The sequence below is a fragment of the Erythrolamprus reginae genome, chromosome 3 (assembly GCF_031021105.1).
Source record: "Erythrolamprus reginae isolate rEryReg1 chromosome 3, rEryReg1.hap1, whole genome shotgun sequence".
Lineage (NCBI taxonomy): Eukaryota > Metazoa > Chordata > Lepidosauria > Squamata > Dipsadidae > Erythrolamprus > Erythrolamprus reginae.
In genome coordinates, this window is record NC_091952.1 from 228,697,798 (window position 1) to 228,714,120 (window position 16,323).

Here is a 16,323-nt window from a genome sequence, read left to right on the forward strand (position 1 = left end):
TCCCCACATGGCCACGTGATCAAAATTGAGATGCTTGGCAACCCATTCATATTTATGACGGTTGCAGTGTCCCAGGATCACATGATCCCCTTTTGCGACCTTCTGACAAGCAAAGTCAATGGGGAAATCAGGTTCACTTAACAGCCATGGTATTATCTTAACAACTGCAGTGATTCACTTAACAACTGGGGCAAGAAAAATCGTAAAATGGGGCAAAACTCACTCAGCTGTCTCGCTTAGGGACAGAAACGTTGGACTCCATTTTGGTCATACATTTAGGACAACCCCTATTGTTATATAGTATCCACAGATTGCACTCTACAGCTTTCAGTACTTTGAATGTTTCTTCTAAATACTCTTTATTAATTATGTAGATTAAAATAACAGAAAAGAAAAGGGCAAAAAAAATAAAAACAAACATATAATCTATGAGACCGCCTTCCGCCGCACGAATCCCAGCAACCAGTTAGGTCCCACAGCGTTGGCCTTCTCCGGGTCCCGTCAACAAAACAATGTCGTTTGGTGGGGCCCAGAGGAAGAGCCTTCTCTGTGGCGGCCCCGGCCCTCTGGAACCAACTGCCCCCGGAGATTAGAGTTGCCCCCACCCTCCATGCCTTTCGTAAGCTCCTTAAAACCCACCTCTGCCGTCAGGCATTCTTTCCCCCTAGGCCTTTACAATTTATGCATGGTATGTTTGTTTGTATGTATGTTTGGTTTTACAAATAAGGTTTTTTTAAGTTGTTTTAGTATTGGATTTACATGCTGTTTTGTATTACTGTTGTTAGCCGCCCCGAGTCTATGGAGAGGGGCGGCATACAAATCCAATAAATAAATAAATAAATAAATAAATAATACTTGTACAAACATACATTCAAAAGACATCAATTAAGATGTATGGCATATATCCTGTATCTTGTAATGGTATACACTGCTCAGAAAAATAAAGGGAACACTCAAAGAACACATCCTGGATCTGAATGACTGAAATATTCTCCTTGAATACTTTGTTCTGTACAAAGTTGAATGGGTGCATAACAGCATGTGAAATTGATTGTCAATCAGTGTTGCTTCCTAAGTGGACAGTTTGATGTCACAGAAGTTTGATTTACCTGGAGTTATATTGTGTTGTTTAAGTGTTCCTTTTATTTTTTTGAGCAGTGTACATATTGTCACCATTTGTAGTTTAGTTTGAAACTCAAATAGTGAGGTATTTGAATTTATTCCCGGCACCTCTAAATTTATATAAACACGCATATCTTTAAACACAGGGAACATAAAGGTCAACTATCGAGTTGACTTTCGTTACTTTGCGACCTAATGTTATGATATCTATAATAGGTATATTCCACCCCCCTTTTTAAATATGTATGTGAGTGTAAAATGTGTGTTTTTAAACTTATTATACCTTTTCTTTAAAAAAAAAACCTTTTTCCACCACCCATATATGGGAGGTGAGAGGGAATTTACCAAACACATAAATAAACTTGCATCATCCAGAAATGAGCCACAGATATTGAATGAGACATAAAAAGTTCTAGCAATATGGAAAATGAATGGTTGACTTCAAACAAGCCAATTTTCAAAAGTTGCTAACAGCAGATAGACAGCAGTAGCGACTTAGGTAGGATTTTTCTTTAGGGTACTTATTCTTTGAGCATTGCTCTGCCCTTTAAAATTTCATGAGAGCTTCTTTGGAAACAGGTGAATTACCAGTCTATTCCAAACTTCTTAATCCTTGAAACACAAAAGGCATAATCATTTAGGCTGGGAGGCGAAAAATCCACAATCCACATTAAAGCAATAACATTTTCCAGCTTAGGGTTTTGGATTAATATGCAAGCATTTGATTTTCTTGAACTTTATACCAGACAAGATGGTTTAAAAGAAAATTAAAGGGGAAGAAAAAGAGAGCATGTAGTCATTTGTTCAAACCATGGCTATGCTCTAGTAAAGTCTTTGATGTAATACCAGCATCAACTACAGACAAGCAAATTAATCCTATCTGCAGAAGTGGTGTTATGTTTCACCAAAGACTCTTCTCAAAATTGCTAGAATAATGAAAGGGGGGAGCAGCCTGCTGGTTTCCCATCCCATCTACCCTTGGGGAGTAAATGGCATTTTAATTCCTTAAAATAATGATGACTTTGTATGCTGAATCAGTTCAAGCCATGTTAGTAAGTGATTCAGACATCTGCATTCAAATCTCTACCAGCGGCACATTGAATGGAAAAGCCACTGTTCCAAAATACATTTACATATACATAAAAATCCTGCTTTCTTTATTCGGAATAAACGTATTTGTTTTGAAAACCCAATATCTTAGACTGACTTCAGAAAGTATCAGTGGCTTAAACACTTTTATATTAGTACTCACTTTTTTCAAGACTATTACTGGATTTTAACAGCTATTGCAACAACGCTATAAAAGGACAATATATTGACATCAACAAGCTATGGTTGCAAGTGTACTAATTGCCTGATTTAAGTAGCACTGCCAGAATATACATTTTACATTGAAGGGAAGGCCTTACAGGTAGTCCTTAACTTACAACTAGTCTCTTAATGACCATTCAAAGTTTCAATGAACCCCCCAAAAAGCTACTCACAGCTCAGGTTTTTTTTTTAATAAACTTTATTGATTTCTCATAAAAAAGACAAAACTGACAAACATACATTTAACACAAAGTTGGGGTTGCAACTTCCCCATTTATTCTAGAAGTCAAATTTCCATACAGAAAAAAGAATACATTATTAATACTTTAAATCAACTTATTACTTTAAATGAAATGAAGAAACTTGTTTAACCTTATATAATAAATCTTCATATATAAACTAAACCAAACACAAAATTTAAATCATATCCATACTTCTACAATTCTCTCATTGTTTTTACTTTTGCTTCTTATTATTATTTATCCATATATACCCTTTATTCCAAATCTCATAAAATTCTGATTCCTCTTGGTCTTTTAACCGTCTTGTCATCATATCCATTTCAGCGCAATCTAATATTTTCTTAATAACCTTTTCCTCTTTGGGGATATTTTCCCCTTTCCAATTTTGCGCATATACTATCCTGGCCACTGTCAAAATATGAATAACTAAATGTAAAATTTCTTTCTTATATTTCTGATTAGTTATACCCAGTAAGTAAAATTCCGGGGGGGTTTTCTATCTCCTGCATTACTATTTCTTTTATTATTCTTTCTATCATTTTCCAATAAAACTTAACTTTACTACAGGTCCACCATTGATGATAATATGAACCTATTTCTTTCTTACATTTCCAACATAATGGGGACATATTAGGGAACATTTTTGCTATTCTACTCACAGCTCAGTTTTGAAGTTCCAACATTACCCTTCTTCCAGGGGTGGGCTACTGCCCAACGGGGGTGAGTGGGACGCAGTGGGATAGCGAAAATAGAGCTCTACCCCAAAGCACCCAATTTGCACTAAAAGATGCAGGGTGTCCTGCATAAGCCCCACCCACAGTGTGGTAGTAATTTTTTGGTAGCCCTTCACTGCCTCTCTCCCTCTCCTATGATCACATAACTACATTTTATGGGCTTGGCAACTGGACTGCATTTATGGCTCTTTGCAAAGAGCCATAATCATGTGAGTATGATTTACGTTTTCGCCAGAAGCCAGTATTTACAGTTTCTGGCAAAATCTATTCCACAATGAGTGATAGGTTCACTTAACAACCACTGTGTTCACTTAACTGCATGCATTTGTTTAATGACTGCCACAAAAAAAAAAGGTCAGAAAATCAAGCCGGATACCTGGTGACCTATTTGACAACCTTCATGGCTTACAAGCATAATTGCCAAGCTCAATTATGGTCGGCTGTAATTCAAGGACTCCTAGTCCTTAAAAGAATGTGGGCTCACCTGTCACATGGTGTGGTGAAGTAACAGCCATTTTCATCTAAAGTCCATCACCCAGCTCCATAAGAACACAGAGAACAGGAGCCACAACTGCTTAATAGCATGACTAGAAGTGTAGAAAACCATGACGATTTTAATTTGTTTTTCTAAGAAATATATATTAGTATGGGGAATTGTGTGCATGTATTTATTTTATTTTATTTTTTTTATTTATTTATTTATTTATTTATTTATTTATTTATTTATTTATTTATTTATTTATTTATTTATTTATTTATTTATTTATTTATTTATTTATTTATTTATTTATTTATTTATTTATTTATTTATTTAGAGTTGGAAGGGACCTTATAGGAAGGGGTGGCATACAAATCTAATAAATAATAATAAATAATAAATAATATAGGTCATCTGATCCAACCCCCTGCTTAGGCAGGAATCCCTATACCATTTTGGACAAATGGCAGTCCAATCCCCCCTTGAAAGTGTCAAGTGTTAGAGCGCTCATGACCTCCACAGCCAAGCTATTCCACTGGTTGATCACTCTCACCATCAGAAAGTTCCTCCTTATTTCCAAGTTGAATCTCTCTTTGGTCAGTATCCATCCGTTATTCCTAGTCTGGCCTTCTGATGCTTTGGAAAACAGCCTGACCCGTTCTTCTCTGTGGCAGCCCCTCAGATATTGGAACACTGCTATCTTGTCTCCCCTGGTCCTTCTCTTTGCTAGACTAGCCATGCCCAGTTCCTGCAACCTCTCTTCCTATGTTTTAGTTTCCATTCATTCATTCATTCATTCATTCATTCATTCATTCATTCATTCATTCAATTTTTATGCCGCCCTTCTCCTTAGACTCAGGGCGGCTTACAACATGTTAGCAATAGCACTTTTTAACAGAGCCAGCATATTGCCCCCACAATCCAGGTCCTCATTTTACCCACTTTGGAAGGATGGAAGGCTGAGTCAACCTTGAGCCGGTGATGAGATTTGAACTGCTGACCTTCAGATCTACAGTCAGCTTCAGTGGCCTGCAGTACAGCACTCTACCTGCTGCGCCACCCTGGCTTTATCATCGCGGCTTCTCTCTTCTGCACTTTCTCTAGAGTTTCAATGTCTTTTTTGTAGTGCAGTGACCAAAACTGGATGCAGTACTTTCAATGTGGTCTAACTAAGGCTTTATAGAGTGGTATTAGTACTTCACTAGTCCTAGATTGTATCCCTCTGCTAATGCAATTTAAAATTATATTGGCCTTTTTGGGGTGCTGGCTCTTGTTTATTTGTTGGTTGGTTGGTTGGTTGGTTTACTGTTTGTTTGTTTGGATTTTTTGCCGTCCTTCTCCGCAGACTCATGGCGGCTTACAACAGTAATAAAACACAACACAATATAACAAGTGACACCCAACTTAAAATTAATATTAAAACCCCAGCGATATATAAAAAAGAAGCATTCATTCAACAACAATTACATAGTCACAACTATGACTGGAGCGAGATGTCAAGCTCAACGGTCCCAAGCCTGACAACAAAGATTAGTTTTTAAGGCCTTGCGAAAGGCCAGGAGGGTGGGGGCAATGTGAATCTCTGGTTCCAGAGGGCCGGGGCAACCACAGAGAAGGCTCTTCCCCTAGGGCCCACCAGTTGGCATTGCTTAGCTGACAGAACCTGCAGAAGGCCAACTCTGTGGGACGTAACCAGCTGCTGGGATACATGAGGCAGTTGGTTGTCCAGCAAGGCTCCAAGATCCCTTTCGCAGTCCTGTTATTGAGTGGGGTTGTTGTTGTTGTTATTATTATTATTATTATTATTATTATTATTATTATTATTATTATTAATTAGATTTGTATGCCGCCCTTCTCCGAAAACTCGGAGCGTCCAGTTTCACCTGGTTTATATGTATGACTTTGGTTTCTCTTACCTAGGTGTAGGATTTTTATTTATTTATTTATTTATTTTATTTATTATTTGGATTTGTATGCCGCCCCTCTCTGAAGATTTTACTTTTATCTGCATCGAATTTCATTTTATTTGTTTGGGCCCAGTGTACAAGTCTGTCGAGATCCATCTCTATCCTGAGCCTGTCCTCTGTGGTATGGGCTATTCCCGCCAGCTTGGTGTCATCTGCAAACTTGGTCAGTTCCCCTTCGATTCCCTCCTCTAGGTCATTCATGAAGATATTAAAGAGTACTGGGCCTAGGACAGAAGCTTGTGATATTTCTTTCTGCCAGTACTGTCTATCAATATGTCGTGAAGACATCTTGCATTTCCTGAATGAAACGGTAAGGTATAAATCAGGGATACTCAAACTCAAGGCCTGGGAGCCAGATGTGGCCCATGAGGTGCTTAGATCTGGCCTGCAGCCTGGAAACAGTGAAGGATCAGCCAGTTTTTGATAGTTAGTTAGTTAGTTAGTGAGTGAGTGAGTGAGTGAGTGAGTGAGTGAGTGAGTGAGTGAGTGAGTGAGGTAGTAGGCAGGCAGGCAGGCAGGCAGGCAGGCAGGTAGGTAGGGTAGATGGATGGATTATAGATGAAAGAGAAAAGGAAAAAAGAAAGAGAAAAAAGAAAGGAAGGAAGGAAGGAAGGAAGGAAGGAAGGAAGGAAGGAAGGAAGGAAGGAAGGAAGGAAGGAAGGAAGGAAGGGTCTGGTAGTGTCAAACAAGTGTAGGAATAGATTCCAAGCCAGATAAATATTTGGGAAAAGAATGGGAACTAGTGAGAAGGGAGAAATCGGTGCTTTTGCCAGCAAAAATAGGCTCCCGAGCTCCATTTTCAGCTGTGACAGTCTCCTGGGACCCTCTGCCACTGAAAACAAAGCTCGGGAAGGCCCTCGCGAGCTCCATTTTTGCTGGCAAAGGGTTGCAGGAGGCTGTCACAGCCGAAAATGGACCTTGAGAGCTGGTTTTCGCCAGCAGAGCACTCAGGCCACCACAGACACACACACACCTACACCAACATGAGCAGGGGCAGATTCCAAATCCCGTTGCTACTGGTGCGCTGTGCACACAGCTTCCCAACTTCTGTGTATGCATGCTTGTGCCCCAGGGTGTTTTTGCTTCTGCACATGCACAGGAAACAAGATCTCACAAGGGGACGCATGCGAGAGAGAAATTTTGGTGATTATTTTGCTTTTAGGCATGCGCAGAAGCAAAAAAAAAAAAATCACGAAAATCCCCTTGTGAGATTTTGCTTCCTGTGAATGAGCATGTGCGCACGCAGAAGAAGCGAAGCTGCGCACGCGGCTCAATTTTTGCTACCGGTGCGGCATCCTTTACCGTTCTGGTACCAACCCAATACTAGACACCAGTGATGTCGAGCTGGCCACACTTAGCCTGGCCCTCTAAGGTCAAACACAACGCCAATGTGGCCCTCAATGAAATCAAGTCTGACATCCCTGTTATAAATGAGCAACGAAGTTCAGAAACATAATTGAAAGGGAGACAGTAAACTCTACAAGGATTACTGTACACATTTTTAAAAAGAAACCATAGCATCTTGCCTAATACAATCCTCCTGTCTCCTATGATTTCTCCAAGAAAAACAACCCTGTTCATAGTGGAGAATACATATCCGTTCAGAATTGAGTTGTTGGGTTTTTGATGCTTTCTGAGCTTCTCTTCCACCATAGAAACACAGAAGATTGACGGCAGAAAAAGTCCTCATGGTCCATAGATAGATAGATAAATAAATAAATAAATAGTTTATCCCAGGCATGTTTAAATTCAGTTACTGTGGATTTACCAACCACGTCTGCTGGAAGTTTGTTCCAAGGATCTACTACTCTTTCAGTAAAATAATATTTTCTCACATTGCTTCTGATCTTTCCCCCAACTAACCTCAGATTGTGCCCCCTTGTTCTTGTGTTCACTTTCCTATTAAAAACCCTTCCTTCCTGAACCTTATTTATCCTTTTAACATATTTAAATGTTTCGATCATGTCCCCCCTTTCCCTTCTGCCCTCCAGACTATACAGATTGAGTTCATGAAGTCTTTCCTGATAAGTTTTATGCTTAAGACCTTCTACCATTCTTGTAGCCCATCTTTGGACCCATTCAATTTTATCAATATCTTTTTGTAGTTGAGGTCTCCAGAACTGAACAGTATTCCAAATATGGTCTCACCAGCGCTCTATGCAGCGCTGGTGAGACCACATGTTGACATGTTGCGCATTTTACCTACCCTGGAAGAGAGGGGAGCTCAAAGAACATCAAGAGCCAACATCAAGAACATCAAAAACAACCATTAGCTTCCTTTGCGCAGCCTAAAGGTGAAAAGAAGCCAACATGCATGTAAAACCACAACTCCTTTTGTCTGGCTTTGTCTGGAATTCTGGGAGTTGAACTTCACACATCTTTTAAGTAGTCAAAGCAGAGAAACACCGCTGTACAGGCTAAATTTAAGGGAAAGCATAAATGCAGGCTCACCTAAAATTATGCTTCTTTTATCTTGTTTCAATTAAAATTCCAGGTATTTTCTTGACAGCGTTGTAAGGAAGGTGTAACTGGAGATGCGTTAAAACAGTGGTTCTCAACCTGGGGGTTGGGACCACTTTAGGGATCAAATGGCCATTTCACAGGGGTCGCCTAAGACTACGGGAAAAGACAAATTTCCCATGGTGTTAGGAACTAAAGCTTCTATTCTGGTGCCTTGGAATGTATTTTTACAATCCAACCAATCAGACATTTACACTGGGGGTGTCCCTCTGACCTTTCTGCCAATCAGATTAAAGCTCTGTTGGGAGAATTGACGCTAGACTTATGGTTGGGGGTCACCACAAAATAAGGAACTGTATTAACAGGTCGCAGCATTAGAAAGGTTGAGAACTACTGTGTTAGAACAATGTTTTTCAAGCTTGGTGACTTGGAGTTGTGTAGATCATGAGTCTCCAACCTTGGCAGCTTTAAGCTTGGAGGACTTCAATTCCCAGGATTCCCCCAGCCTGCTTTGCTTTGGAGACCCCTGATGTAGACTTCACTTTTCAGAATTGGTGGCTGAGGGATTCTGGGGATTGAAGTCCACACATGGTAAAGTTGCCATGTTCGGAAAATGTTGCCTTTACAGACCTCTGGACTTCATTTCCCAGAATTCTCCAAACTCCTGGCTCGGGAATTCTGGGAATTGAAGTCCACAGGTATATAAAGTTGCCATAGTTGCCCACCCCTGTATTTTAGAACACAGAGTTGAGCTTTGAAGAATCCACGAAGTTGGGTTCAGGAAAGCCGGATTAGGAAAGCCAAGACTTGTGGACTTCAATGGACTTGTGGACTCAGCTTTGCTGGCTGAGGAACTCTGGTAGTTGAAGTCCACAAGTCTTCAAGTTGTTCTAAAGCAGGGGTCCCCAATCTTTTGTACCTCAGGGACCACCAAGGTCATAATTTTAAATCCCGCGGACCCTAATTCATAATTTTAGCGTCCTGCAGACCAGTGGTGAAATCTAAACATTTTCCCTACCAGTTCCATGGGCATGACTTGGGAGTCAGGTGGGCGGGGTTTCAGGTGGGCGTGGCTTGGTAATCAGGTGACTGGTTGGGCATTGCCAACTTGTAAAATACGGTGAAACTCACTAAACAACGTTTTTGCTTAGCAGCTAAAATTTTGGGCTCAGTTGTGGTTATAAGTTTGTCTTTCTTTCTCTCTTTCTGTCTTCCTTCCTTCCTTCCTCTCTTCCTCCCTCCCTCCCTCTCTTTCTGTCTCCCTCCCTCCATTCCTTTCTTTTTCTTCTTTCTCTCCCTCCCTGCCTTCCTCTTTTTCTGTCTCTCTCCCTCCGTTCCCTTTCCTTTCTTTCTTTTTCTTTCCCCCACCTTCTTCCTCTCCCTCCCTCCCTCCCTTCCTCTTTTTCTGTCTCCCTCCCTCCTTTCCTTTCCTTTCTTTTTCTTCCCCCCTTCTTTCTCTCTCTCTCCCTCCCTTCCTCTCTTTCTCCCTCCCTCCTTTCCTTTCTTTCTTTTTCTCCCCCTCCCTTCTTTCTCTCCCTCTCTCCCTTCCTTCCTCTTTTTCTGTCTCCCTCCTTTCCTTTCTTTTTCTGTTCCCCCTTCTTTCTCTCGCTCGCTCGCTCCCTCCCTCCAAAGGTCCAGGATTTCTCCAATGACCCCAGTTTTTTTTCTCATGGACCCCTGGATAGTGTCCTGCGTTCTAAAGGACAGGGACGCCCACCGACACCAACCTTCCATCCCTCCAGACTTCTCGTCTGATGATCGGCTGTCAATCTCTTTCTGTACATCTCCATCCCTTCAGAGCTTCAAAAGCTTCTGGGGATGAGAAGCGAAACCTCCCCCAAGCAAAAACCACAGAAAGTCCACTTGCCTCTTGAAAAAGAACCTTTGGGACAACCAAGACCTGGATGATTGACAATTTCCATAGACAGTGATCATCTATGGTTGCTCTGGGGGCGGGGGGGAGCTGCGCTGGATCGGTCCGGGATTGCAAAGAAATTATGGGTTATGGAGGAGGGGGAATAGAGATCCCCACCACCGCCACGATATTATTAATATCCATTAACGGAATACCTCCATTACCCTTCTGAACCGAAGCCCTCTCCCTCCCTCTCCTTATTCTCCCCTCCCTTTAGGAATCTGTCGGCGAATGGCGCAGATTGATAGGATTCCTTGCAAGGATAAACAGCGATCGAGCAAAACGCAGCTCGAGAAGAAAAACCCCGGTCTGAGTTTGGGTGAGAGTTTGAGAGTGAGTTTGGGTACCAAGTACCTGGCAATGTCCCATTAGCAGACGTTTTCAAACTTGGCAACTCTTTTACCAAGTCCCAGAATTCTGGGAGTTGAAGTCCACAAGTCTTCAAAGTTGCCAAGTTTGGGGAACCCCTTGGATTAAAGGATGAGCTTTTTTAAAAAGTGGCTCGTCGACGTATCTTTTTCTGTTATGTACACTGAAAGCATCTGCACCAAAGACAAATTCCTTGTGTGTTCAATCACACTTGGCCAATAAAGAATTCTATTCTATTCCACTCCACTCCATTCCACTCTATTCTATTCTGTTCTATTCTATTCTATTCTAATGGAAAGTGTTCGCTCTTAACTCAAAATACTGGCTTTCATCGGAACAGCGTTAGAGGTTTAGGATTTCGTTGCCTGTGTTTTCGGGATACCAACGCATTCCCGATTTATTTATATTCCTGGAGGCTCAGCAAATAAAACTTCCCGGTTTGGACAATCATCGTGGGGGGGGGGGGGGGGTTTCACTTGGGAAGACACATTCTTAAAGCGGGGGGAGGGGGGGCACCTGTAAAATTAGGTTATAAACTAACACCTGCTTTGCTTGATGGTTTATAATCATTGTTTGTCAGCGTGATAAATAATAACGTGTGCAATAATATGTATAGTAAATAAAATCATTTCGCCATTTGAGCCAAGCTGGCAAATCTACTAAATACTGTATTGTTATTGGCTAGACTGGAAAGATAATGTGTTTTACAAACCTAACAAAATTTTAAAACTTTTTTAAAAAATTGATTCCATTACTAATTTGTCTGTCTGTTTATCTGCCTGCCTGCCTGCCTACCTATCTATCCATCCACTATTCACTAAGACTGCATTGGTTTCAGTCTTCTCATCATTCCTATCACCCATCTACTCCCACTTACCACTGTATGACTGTAGCTTGTTGTTTGTATCCTTACGATTTATTGATATTCATATTGATCATTTCCTGATTGCTTATTTGTACCCTATGACTATCATTAAGTGTTGTACCTCATGATTCCTGACAAATAATATGTGCATCGGAGAGGGGCGGCATACAAATCCAAGTAATAAATAATAAATAAATAAATAAATAATAAGTGCATCAGCCTGCCTTCCGTCCCCTGTCCTAATGTTTCTCTCTTACTAGTACCATGTATATAAACGTTGTTATATCTTTGAATACCTCCAATACGTACTTGAGAAAACGAACGAACAAACAAACAAACAAATAAATAAATAAATATTTCTTTTATGTACACTGAGAGCATAGGCACCAAAGACAAATTCTTTGTATGTCCAATCATACTTGGCCAATAAAGAATTCTATTCTATTCTATTCTATTCCATTCCATTCCCATAATAGATTTATAAAGATGAGGGCAATGACTTAAATTTTGGACTGAGTCTAAGAGTATTGAAAATAAAAACCTCATTTTTTTAAAAAAAATCGTCCAATGCTACAAACCAGCATAGCTGTAAACATGCTCAGCTCCAATTAATCTTCTGTCATTGGTTTGTTGATGGATACTGGGCATCGGGCTTCCCTTACCAGGGTTCCCAAATCCAGTGAAATCCCAATTAGATTTCTTCTCGGATAGGAGATCACCAAGAAGTTCCCCAAGCTGTAAGCCCCAACTCCCCGGAGGAGGGACAACTTAGTATGTATGTATGTATGTATGTATGTATGTATGTATGTATGGATGGATGGATGGATGGATGGATGGATGGATGGATGGATGGATGGATGGATGGATGGATGGATGGATGGATGTAATATCACGGCTAATGCTGTGGGGTCCCCTGGACGGATCCCTTTGCAAAGAGATGCCCTGGTCCTTTGGCTAAAGGCTCCCGTGATTGCAGTCTGTCCATTTCTGAAGTTCGAATCCGAGAAAGCCCAGAAGGCGAATGTCTTCTAAAAGCTTTATCACTCCTGGATTTTGACAGTCAAAGGCAGAGGTCTTCAAACATGGCAACTTTAAGACTTGTGGACTTCAACTCCCAGAATTAGCTGGCTGAAGAATTCTAGGAATTGAAGTCCATAAGTCTTAAAGTTGCCAAGTTTGAAGACGTCTGATCAAAGGTAACTTTCACTCTTAATTTTCCCTAGTGCCTTGACTCCCACGCACCATTAAACCCACGGGCGTGATTTTAAAAACTGCCATATCATCTCTCTCGCCCCCCCCCCCCCCAGCTCTAAAACGAGCCTAGTGAAAAGGAATCCCACTGACTTCTTTAGGAGTTGCTGAAAATTAGGAAGCAACTGAATTCTGGAAACCGGATTCTCCAAAGCAACACCCACACACCCAGCCCCTCCGCCTTTTCCCCGGGCCAGGAGGACCCCGGGCCAGGAGGAATCCGAGGCAGCCTTAAGACCCAAAAGCCCGGGAAGGTCCCGCCCAGCTGGACTTGCTTGAAGGCTTGGAAATAAAGCCGCCTGAATTTTGTTTAAAACGAGAAAAGCAAGAAACAAACATTTGGGAGTGGATCTATGGGCGATCTCGGTCCGAATGGCACGGGAAGAATGCTGCAGAGTTACACCAATAGCCGCATTGTTAGTGTAGTATTTAGGAACACGGCAGGGTGTTAATCAAATCCAGGAATCCCTCTGTGTCTTTTTTTCCAAGGGAAAATAAGAGTCTGGGTGAAGAGAAGATGTCCTTCCAATGCAAGGCTCGCAATAAAGTAAACCCGCTCCTTCCATTTCTTCCTTTCCCAATAGGAGTAAATAAACTTTCAAAGTTTTTCATGCTTCTGGGACGAGGGCCAGAGATTATTTTTTAAAAAAAACGTTGTTTGGAAAACTCAATAAATCCAATTAACGGTAACAAAACTCTCTTGCAAACTGATGCACTTCGTGATGAAAAGGCCCATAAGAGTTGGATTTGGGTCGGCCAGACGTGACCGCAATTCCTCTGAAATCCACGCCATTGGGTCTACGCAGGAGGTAGGCAAAAGTTGGCTCTTCTATGACGTGTGGACTTCATCTCCCAGAATTCTTGAGCTAGAAGGATTGGCTCGGGAATTCTGGGAGTTGAAGTCCCCAAGTCATAGAAGAGCCAACTTTGCCTAAGGGAACCAACGGGTTGACTTCAACCAACACAACACATCTTAGGTTCAGTAAATAACCACATAAAGTAGCTACTCAAAGATAACTCCGGGTGGAGCAGGGGCAGGCAAAGTTGGCTCTTCTGTGACATGTGGACTTCAACTCCTAGTATTCCTGAGCTAGCATGATTATATATAACTCCAAGTAAATCAAACTTCTGTGAAATCAAACTGTCCACTTAGGAAGCAACACCGATTGACCATCATTTTCACAGGTGTTGTGCCCATTCAACTTTATACAGACCAAAGTATTCAAGGAGACGATTTCATTCATTCAGATCTAGGATGTGTTATTTGAGTGTTCCTTTTATTTTTTTTTGAGCAGTATATATAAACAGCATTGTTATTATTGTTATTATTGTTATTTACTACTACTACTACTACTACTACTACTACTACTACTACTACTACTACTTTGTTTGTTTGCTTGTTTGACTTGTATGCCGCCCCTCTCCGGAGATGTATGTATACTCTGATATACATAGATATAGTACTATGTATATTACCAATACGTACTTGACAAAATAAATAAAATAAAAAATAAAATAAAATAAAATAAAATAAAATAAAATAAAATAAAATAATAAATAAATTATGGACGGATGGACGGACAGGTAGGTAAGTGAATGGATGGATGGATGGATGGATGAATAAAGAGATAAATAAATTTATTCGCTTACTTGTTCGTTCGTTCATTCATTCATTCATCAGGCAACATACCGGTAGGAAACCCTCCCTCAAGCCAAGCCAAGCCAAATGAAACTCCGCGGCTCTTCCAGCGCCCGGCAAACCTTCGTGGCACGGAACTTTATCTGGCCCCACGCCACGTCCACCTTCAGAAGCTCCCGTGGGGACGGGGGGGGGGGTTGCTGAAGCCTCCGGGCGGGACGGCAGCAGGTTCTCTGCCCGTTTGTGGAAGGCCGCCCCGTCGCTCCTCTTGGGCTGAGCTCCGGGTTGCTAGCAACCCGAAGTGCTCAGGCCTCTGAACTGGACTTCACGGGCCGTGGACTTGAAACCTGACCTCCCCAGAAGAAATGCGTCTGGCACTCCGAGGAGATTTTGGCCCCGTACATGAAACGCTCAGTGTGGGCTTGAATGGAGCGACATGCGGTCCACCTGTTCTCCCGCTGGGCCTCTGGCTTCTGCAGGGAAAGCTCTGCCGAGCAGACGCCTCGCCCGCCGACGCCTCGTGTACTTGCAAGCAACTCGCTTTGCGTTAGTCCTGCTTCCTACGAAGCTAAGATTAGGTGGACAACGCATCAGGGTATACAGTATATGTATGCATATACTGTATGTATGCATGAATGTATGTATGTATATATGTATATATACTGTATGTATACTGTATATGAATGTATGTACAGTATGTATGTTTATATGTATATACTGTATGTATATATGAATGTATGTATGTATGCATATATGTGTGTATGAATGTATTTATGATTTCTTTCTTTCTTTCTTTTCTTTCTTTCTTTTCTTTCTTTCTTTCTTCTTTCTTTCTTTCTTTCTTTCTAGCATTTAGACTTATATACCGCTTCACGGTGCTTTTACAGCCCTCTCCAAGCGGTTTAGAGTCTGCATATATTGCCCCCAACAATCTGGGTCCTCATTTTACCCACCTCGGAAGGATGGAAGGCTGAGTCAACTTGAGCCTGGTGAGATTTGATCTGCCAACTGCTGGCAGCTGGTGATCAGCACAAGTAGCCTGCAGTGTTGCACTCTTAACTACTGTACCACCGGGGCTCTTACTTACTTACTTACCTACTTACTTACTCACTCACTCACTCACTCACTCACTCACTCACTCACTCACTCACTCACTCATTTAGTATTTCGCCCACTCCCAAAGGACTCAGGGCGGCTTACAACAATAAAAGAGCAAACACAATATAAACAATTAAGTCACAATAATAACGATAATATAAAACCCAATTAAACCCTTTGAAGGAGTCAGAAATTAGATTGGATTCGATTACTACTAAAGTTAGAAGGGACCTTGTAGGTCATCTAGTCCAACCCCCACCTCACCCCCAAGCAGGTGTCCCTACATCATTTCAGACAAATGGCAGTCCAATTTCCACTTGAAAGTCTCAAGTGTTGGAGGTCTCACAACCTGGGCTTGAGAGCTGTTCGCTGATTGATGTCACTGTCAGAAAGTTCCTCCTTATTTCCGGGTTGAATCTCTCCTTGGTCAGTTCCCATCTATTATTCCTCCTCTGACTTTCTGGAAAACATCCTGACACACACACCCCACCCCCACTCCCTTTATGGTAGCCCCTCAAGTATTGGAACACTGCTATGAAATCACTCCTGATCCTTCTCTTCGCCAGACTAGCCATGCCCAGTTCCTGCATATGTTTGTTTGTTTATGTATTAATTAATTAATTAATTAATTAATTCATTCATTCATTCATTCATTCATTAGATTTGTATGCCGCCCCTCTCCGCAGATTCGTTGTAGTCTCCAGTCTACTAAAACTCCGAGCAGCCACTGCTATTGAGTGTGGTTTCGCCCAGTTTATATGTATGTTTTATTGCACAACTGCTGTTCTTCTGGCCTGTGCTTTTTTTTATGATTACGACTATGTTGTGCATGGCATGCTATATGCAGTCCCAATGGAAAAGTACACAGCTTC